This window comes from Ruditapes philippinarum, unplaced genomic scaffold (assembly GCF_026571515.1).
Source record: "Ruditapes philippinarum isolate M1 unplaced genomic scaffold, ASM2657151v2 ctg121_1_1_1_1, whole genome shotgun sequence".
Classification (NCBI taxonomy): domain Eukaryota; kingdom Metazoa; phylum Mollusca; class Bivalvia; order Venerida; family Veneridae; genus Ruditapes; species Ruditapes philippinarum.
In genome coordinates, this window is record NW_026861840.1 from 1,066,170 (window position 1) to 1,074,772 (window position 8,603).

An 8,603-nucleotide genomic window follows, 5' to 3' on the forward strand; every position below is an offset into this window, starting at 1 on the left:
ACTGCTACTGCTGAGCTACTGCTACTGCCAATTTCACGTTTTATAATTTTGCTACTGCTACTGCTGTCCTACTGCTACTGCCAATTTCACGTTTTATAATTTTGCTACTGCTACTGCTGAGCTACTGCTACTGCCAACTTCACGTTTTATAAATTTGCTACTGCTACTGCTGAGCTACTGCTACTGCCAACTTCACGTTTTATAATTTTGCTACTGCTACTGCTGAGCTACTGCTACTGCCAACTTCACGTTTTATAATTTTGCTACTGCTACTGCTGTCCTACTGCTACTGCCAATTTCACGTTTTATAATTTTGCTACTGCTACTGCTGTCCTACTGCTACTGCCAACTTCACGTTTTATAAATTTGCTACTGCTACTGCTGAGCTACTGCTACTGCCAACTTCACGTTTATAATTTTGCTACTGCTACTGCTGAGCTACTGCTACTGCCAACTTCACGTTTTATAATTTTGCTACTGCTACTGCTGTGCTACTGCTACTGCTAACTTCACGTTTCCTACTGCTGCTACTGCTACTGCCTACTTCCCATACATGTACATTGGGCTATTGGACAACACTGTGTGACTGGAATAGACAATGGTATTGTAACATAGAGTTCAGACACTTAAATGTTAAATACAGTTGACATTGCCTAGTCATACTGTCGTTGATCTTAAGTTGATTGTTAATTACAATACAATTTGAATTTGAATCTGTTAGTAGTATAAAAAGTGTATTCTTTCAAAGTTTCAAGTGCTTTTAAGCTTGTATTTGGCAGTTTTTATTAAAGTAATTCAAATTCCTGAGTACAATATGTATACATGATATACATGATTCGATGATTATATTTCATGTGTATCTTATATATGATCATTTATTCATGCCTCAATATAGAAAAAAAAAGATTTATTTTGTGTATTTTGTCTGAAAATATATGTTTTAGTTTTCAAAAATATTTTCAACTTGCTTCAATCCTTCAATCAGGCAACTGTAACTAGAACCAAACGGTTCAAACCCCGTTAGGGCCAAGGTATTGTTTCCATGGGAGCAAATTCGAATGTGTTTAAATAGGCTTACAACTTCCAACACAACCGAACTAAAATAAATGTGTATAAACTAAACTGTTAAAATTTGTAACAAAGTTGCCTTTATGTTTTGTATTAGCTGTGGTATGTGCATCATTGTACATTAAGCGGTTATAATATTCCGTGCTTGACCTTTTAGTGCATTTGTCTGTGATAGGAATATATCTGTCGTCTGTCGTTAACACAAGTTCTTTAGAATTATCTCTTCTTTAATCATAAGTAGGATCTTAATCCAACTTGAAGTACGACCTTTTACATAAATAGTTTCAATGGGCCACAGGAAACTACGACACAATACTCAGAGCTAAGATAGTTGATATGTAGCATTACTTTGTGGGTTTTCCACACAGAGAATGTATCAGTCATTTAAATTAATTCTAGGAAAGAATCAATGTGTTGTACCTATATATAATAAGCAGCTCGAGGTCAATTTAATGAAACACAGTGACTATTCTAAGTCATATAATTATGTAACATTAACAAGGGCGATTAGTAATCACATGTGTCGCCTCATGATGGCCAATTTTATGTTGGGACACGTTTTGTGACAGACGGACAGACAGACGAACAGTGCACAACTAGACTTGGTACTGATCATTCCTGTAAAGTTTGGATTAAATTGCACCAGTACTTTATGAGGAGTAGTCCGGACAAGCTTTTGTGTATCTGGCAACACACAGAAAAAAACACCTTTTTATCAAAGGGCCATAACTCGGCCAAAAATCATTCCACCAAAAAACCCGTGCAATATGCGCAAGGACTTGAGCTACAGATCAATCCTGTAAAGTTTCATTGAAATTGCATTAGTGGTATAAGAGAAGTAGTCCGGACAAACTTTAAAAATAAAAATTAGTAAAGGGCCATAACTCTGACAAAAATCATTGAACCAGAAAATGCTGACAATATGCACAACTAGACTTAGTACTGATCATTCCTGTAAAGTTTGGATGAAATTGCACCAGTAGTTTATGAGGAGTAGTCCGGACAACTTTTTGTGTATCTGTCAAAACACAGAAAAAACCCACCTATTTATCAAAGGGCCATAACTCGGCCAAAAATCATTCAACCGGAAAACCCGTGCAATATGCGAAAGAATTAGAGCTACAGATCAATCCTGTAAAGTTTCATTGAAATTGCATTAGTGGTATAAGAGAAGTAGTCCGGACAAACTTTAAAAATAAAAATTATTAAAGGGTCATAATTCTGACAAAAATCATTGAACCGGAAAATGCTGAAAATATGCACAACTAGACTTGGTACTGATCATCCTGTAAAGTTTGGATGAAATTGCACCCGTAGTTTATGAGGAGTAGTCCGGACAAGTTTTGTGACGGACGGACAGACGGACGTTCTCACAGGACAGTAATTATGTGGCTACTCTATTGTTCTCTCTATTGTTCTTTTTAGCCACACAAAAGAAAATAGCCACATAAAAGCATTACGGAATGAATGACATCAAAGAGAAAGAACAGTTACCTATTGTCCCTCTAGCCACATAATAACTGTCCTGTGAGTGCGGACAGACACACAGACGACAGACAGACAGACGGACAGACAGACGACGGAGAAGTGATCCCTATATGTCGCCACTACTCCGTAGAGGCGACACAAACATCAAGTAGTGTTTTATTTATCTGTCATGTAACCTTTACATACAATGTCATAGGTTTTAAAGACTAAAGATAGTTTAAAAACGGTTACATATTGCAATTCATTATTGTTATAGATACAAACACTTGAATAATTGTATTGATAATTAATGAATACACTAAAATCTAAACGGGCATATATGGTAGTTACGCCCTATTTAGCTAAGTCCGAGTAACAATTTAAAAGAGCGAAACTGCTAGTTACGTCTTTTTAGAATTATTGACCGATGCACAAAAATGTAAATATTAAAAGGACATAAAACGGATTTTGTGAATTTTATTAAGGTGATGGGTTATTTTGAATAAGTCGACATTAGTTGTTCTATGTGTGTCCCAAATTTTACCATGATTGAAAAAGTATCAAAGTCTGCAGACAGTTTTTTTCAATTTCCCGAAACTTGCAAAAATGCATTTACGCCCTTATAGCACTAGACCGTCGGTTTATCTATTGCACAGAATGATTGTTTTTACAAAGTGTACCAGTATCCGGATGTTGAAAGCTATCCGATTTTTTGCAATTACTGCTGTCACATGGCCATCTAACTTTTTATGAATACTTTACCATGAATTTGCATGGCTTAATAAAACTGACCTGCAACATTTCATAATTTTGCTGTTTAGGGTGTTCTTTTTGGGTTTCAGGTTTTCTCTATTTTAAGGCTAAGCTACTCATGTTTACTAAATTATTTGTTCTTTTCTGTCTATCTTGGGTATAATTTACTATTTTTGTTGTATAAAATTTACCAGTTGTAAGGTCATCAAAAGGAATAAAGGTCCTGAGGAGTGAAATATTGATAGATCTTTTTTACTGGCTTTATATACCTTAGACTGGATTTTTCTAGTTTGTTCAGTTAGTACATACCTACAGGTATTCTGCTACAGGAATATTCTAATCACTATGAAACTAATTATTATTTTCTATGTGTTTATATATAAATTGTTAATAAGATAACCTTTGGTAAAAATGAAAGTTAGAACAAAATTAAAGCTATGCATATAGGTGCTCATGTCCATATATTGAAACAGAGAAAGGATAACATCCTGATGTTATCAATTTTAAACACTTGATAAACAATGTATATGCAGTTAGTTATATAGTAAAGACTAATGGAACAGTACTTATTTGTTACTGTAAGAGATATGCATTTAATGTTTAGACACTCACACAACTCAATCTTTATTATATTGTATATAGACTATTTGAGTTTTTTTTTTTACTTTTATACTATACATTAAAGTTTTCTTTCTACAAGATTATGAATTACATCCAAGTACCAATGCTAGTAGGATGTTATATTTATTTTTAATGGAAACTGGGAATTATTAATGTTCTGTGCATATATGTATATCTTAGTATATGAATATAATGTGACTTAAAATATTTCTGTATTTAAAGACTTACAGTTATAATGGATGAGACTTGCATTTAAATTTATATAAAATGATAATACAGGTATTGATTGGTCTACAGGTTATAGGTATTTATACCCAGTGTTCGCTGGCTAATAGTATCTTTAATAGAGTTTATACATTAAAGTTTTCTTTCTACTTGATTTTGAATTCCATCCATTAGTACAAATGTCAATGTAAATGTTAGGATTTCATTTTTATTCAATAGAAACTGGGAATTGTTAATGTTATGTGCATACATTTATATCTTAGTATATGGATATGATGAGACTTATAATATTTCTGTATTTAAAGAGTTACAGTTATCATGACATTATTTTGAAAGTGATGGAGGACTTTCATTTAAAGTTATAAATGATAATACATGTAGGTTAAAGGTTTATACCCAGTGTTAGCTGGCAAATAATAATATCTATAATATAGTTAAAGGCATCTTAGTCTAGATGCTGTGGTTTATATTCTGAACTTGTGAAATTTGGCAGGTTACACAATGACCTATCCAGAATTGAGGTTAAATTAGTGTCCATTACTAGTGATGGCAGGGTCCATTGGTGCAATTCTATCGGACAGTTGCATGGCAATATAGATATTTATTCCACACTCTCTGTGCTAGTAGGTCAGTACTGTCCTTTCAGAGAAGACTTGGATCAAGCAATATAATTTATAAAGTCTCAAAACATCATTTTCTGAATTCTTATTCTATTTTTTCTAACATGTGCTTAGTTTGAAAAGGACAGCTTCTGTCTTGTCAATTTGTAATGGAGGGACACCGGTCTCAACCTCCAGGTCTCCAGAGTCAACCCAACTACAGACTTTTCATAGAGTAGATTGTTACTTGCACTTAAATAAATTTGTGCACTAAATTTTATAATGGGTGATTTGTGCCACATGAAAACCGACAAAGTACAAAAAGTAACTGGGCGCCAGATGAAAAACTACCAAAAAGTGGTTCGTTTGTTGTATTTTCATGTTTTCGCCTGGTGCCCCAGATGCAAAATACAAATCAGCCTCCCAAAAAATTCTTATCAAAGAAAAAGGGTTAATTTTTATCTGTACAAAAAATAAGATATTGTACATTTATTAGTACAGATGTTCACTTTCAAATTGACCTGTTATAAATAATGGCACAACCAATAAATGTATTAACCCTTTTATAGTAATACAAATATATAAATTGTTATTTTGATTAAGACTATGAGTATGTAAGTTTTTTTCTTATTTGTTTAATTAAGAATTAATATACCTGTTAATAAAAACATCTTAAAGTATCTGTACGGGAGAAAATGTGAAAGCAACCAGACAGCTCAATCGCTACAGCCGCGGTACATTATTCTTTGGGTCACAGATTCGAGTTCAGGTCAAGCGGAAAGTTTTTCTCACCCTGTGACTGCATATAACCCTGAGTTTAATTCACTATGCTCTGTAAACATCAGAAATTCAAGGACACAAATCAATATAGTGGGGAAATATGTTGTGGTTTAGAACTGCTCAGTTGATCGTCTGACAGTCATGGGTTCAAGTCATGGTCAAGCAGTTTCTGTCAGGGTTTCGAAGTGGTTTTTCAACTGGCACATGTTTGATTCATTTAACAGATTGTATTAAAGTTGAAATGGACAAAGGCAGTATTGTATGCATGATACTTTTAGATCTACAAAAGGCATTTGATACAGTTGATCACACTATACTGCACATGAAGAAGTTCTTCTGCCATAGATAATGGCATTCTTACATTGTTCAAGTCTTATTTCTGATTGACAGCAGCTGGTGGATGTGGCTGGTGCTCATTCTACTACTGCTCCGAGTACCTATGGTGTTCCCCTAAGATTCATTTTAGGTCCTCTTTCATGTCTAATATAATTATACCAATGACCCTAAGAAATAAGCTTTAATTATATGCTGATGACTCAGGTATCCTTGCATCTGGTAAAATAAATCTGAAGAAATTCTCTCTTATAGCATGAGTCTTATTAGTGATTTGTTAATTGACTAAAAATTGTCTTTGCATCTTGACAAGACAGGGTCTATTCCTTTTGGTTTAAGTTTCAACTTAATCTGGGCCTAGCCTCCAGGTCACATGTAATGGTACTGCTGTAAAGTACACATCTTTTGTTAAGTATTTAGGTGCAAAACTTGATCAATTTTTTTTGGCGTCGCCTTTGATGCTTTGCATCAACGTTTTTCTTGTTATAAATTGCGGCAATACATACGCGGGAAATAATAACTCTTAAGGCGCCGTGTATATATGCTGTTCCATTAGGGCCATCGCCTATAAAAAAGTAAACCTCGAACGTGAAAACACAAAAATTCGAGGACGAAAACTTCCGTTTTGTTTTCATCTTCGTACTTTGGGGTTTTCGTCCTCATACTTTCGCGTTTTCGCTCTCGTATTTTCGTGTTTTTGTGTTCCAGGTTTACTTTTTACTAACGGATCACGGTAGCTCGCGAATGTAATTGGGAAATATTGCATTGTTTATAGTAAGAATACACATGTAAGTTTTTAATTCAAATAACAGTGTATTTTTTGCTGTTTTTATATTATCATTACTTCCTTAATATTCAGATATCTTACTGTACATGAAATGAAAAATGTGAGTTTTGATTGATATAAGTTCATAATTCAGAATGGAATAAACTATGGGGGTGTTATACATTATTCAGTACAATATCGGATTACAATGTATATTGGACGAGTACTCGATCATTTGTACCTTCATTTCATGAAGCGCATCCGTGTACGAGTCCAATAGAATCAGTATTGTTCTCAACTATTTAAATGACTTCATACCACTAGTTTTTGTGTGTACTGCCTCCTTAGTATGGCGATTTGGTGATTTTTTAACACATAGGTACCTTCAAGGCACGACATATGCTTTTATTTGCCTTAATCGTAAAGTATGTAATATTTACATAAAAGTAAGAAATATTACATATATACCTAACGATTAACGCAAATAAAAGCATATGTTGTGCCTTGAGGGTACCTATGTGTTAAAAAAATCACCAAATCGCCATACTAAGGAGGCAGTACACAGTCCAGTTTCGGTCGTTTAGTTTCGAATTGGCCAGGGTCAAATATACAAATAAGAGACAATTTTGAAATTAAAGTGGATATATAAGCTTCTTAATATTTAAAGGTACTTTATTTCAAGTTTCAGTGGCTAGTATTGTATTTCAGTTATTAAGTAAAATTGATTTTAGTGGTGTTTGACCCATATTATTTGAGGGAGTACCTGGATGATCCACAGAGCTAGCTAGCTCAGAAATCAGCTCTTCAATTTAAAGGGTATGCAGAAGACTTAAAATCGTGAAAAAAGGACAGCTGTGCCTCCTCGTTTGAATTTTATTTTCAGATTGTACATTGTTTAGTAAAGAAGAAACAATGAAGCTTGTGATTTTATCTTTTGGTGTTGATATATTTTTCATAGTTTTCAAATAGGTGTAATTTGCTATTTTTTCTCCATTAATTTTAGTGACAAAACAATGAAAAACACAAGGCTATGTGCCAGAAATCTAGTATGTGGACATGTATTTTAATTGTTTTCTGTGAGATAGATATGTATATGTTAATTATGAAATGCATTTATTTCAGGTGTGTGATTACAGACTTGTGTGTTAGGTTTTCATTGTGACGCAGTCAGATGTTTGCCGAGAAGCCTTGAAAGCTGCGCATTGTCCCTTTATGACTAATGTATGAATGACCTTTACACAATCACATTTTCGCACAATCTGACATACCTATAACGAATATACATTCAGGTTTGACTAAGCGATTCAGACTAATCTTTGTGGAAGTGAAATCAAAGGTGAAAGTCAACGCAAAGCTCCCAAATAAAAACTCGTGATAACTTTCACTAATGTTAAACATGTTTTAGTTGTCTTCCTATTGTTACAAATATTCATAAAGTGACAAATGATATAGATTGGACAATTCTGTTTTCATTCTATCTTTTATATGAAAAAAGCACAGTGTCGGTATCAAATAATGGCTCTTTAGACCGGTAAATTAAATAACTCTCTTCAAATATGTGACTTCCATCATCATGTGACGTCTGTGAAGGCAGTGATTACAATTCTGCCAAGGGAGGTAATCAGTGTGAGGAGTTTGATGCCCTCACAGACGTCACATAATGATGAAAGTCACATGACGTAACGTCGAAATTCAAATGTAAATATCGACCGTTACATAGAAAATCTAACGTCATTTTTCTCCTTCTGTTTTATTTTTAACTTTTTGCACCTACGTCAAACCATTACCAAAAATATACAAAATAATGAAAAATAAATTAGAAAGCTAAAAAAATAAATATCAAAATATTGATATTTCAATGTTTGGCAGATATCTGTACTGATAAGGGGAGATCACTGCGTAGGAGATTGGAGGATTGGAGCACCACACTAAATAGCGTATTCCGGTATAAACCGGACAAGGCGTTTGAATGCTAAAATCCTGCCTTTAAA

At 33.9% G+C, this 8,603-nt stretch overlaps 1 long non-coding RNA gene across 1 annotated transcript in view; it reads left to right on the plus strand.

The window, feature by feature from the left end:
- Positions 1–8,387, plus strand: part of LOC132717051 (uncharacterized) — a 27,494-nt gene extending 19,107 nt beyond the window's left edge. The window contains exon 3 of the long non-coding RNA XR_009623901.1: positions 7,735–8,387. This is a non-coding gene — a long non-coding RNA (uncharacterized LOC132717051). The remainder of the gene's footprint in view (positions 1–7,734) is intronic.
- Positions 8,388–8,603: the final 216 nt, after the last annotated feature.